Genomic DNA, 353 nt, shown 5'->3' on the forward strand with positions numbered 1-353 from the left:
GCAAACTCTTGGCTTTATTCCTTCAAAGTCTGACACCTCATTGTTTATTTACAACAAGTCCAACACATGCATATTTGTCCTCATATATGTTGATGATATCATTGTGACAAGTTCATCTGATGAAGCGATCACAGGACTGTTGAAAGACTTGGGGGCCGACTTTGCTCTAAAGGATCTTGGAGACTTGCATTATTTCCTTGGAATTGAGGTGAAGAAACACAAGGATGGACTTCATCTCTCTCAGAAAAAATATGCCACTGACCTAGTAAAGAAGGCTGGTCTGCAAGGTTGTAAACCTACACCCACTCCATTATCCAGCTCGGAAAAACTATCTCTTATGAATCCTCTCTCTT

The sequence above is a fragment of the Triticum urartu genome, chromosome 1, assembly GCF_003073215.2.
Source record: "Triticum urartu cultivar G1812 chromosome 1, Tu2.1, whole genome shotgun sequence".
NCBI classification, from domain to species: Eukaryota; Viridiplantae; Streptophyta; class Magnoliopsida; order Poales; family Poaceae; genus Triticum; species Triticum urartu.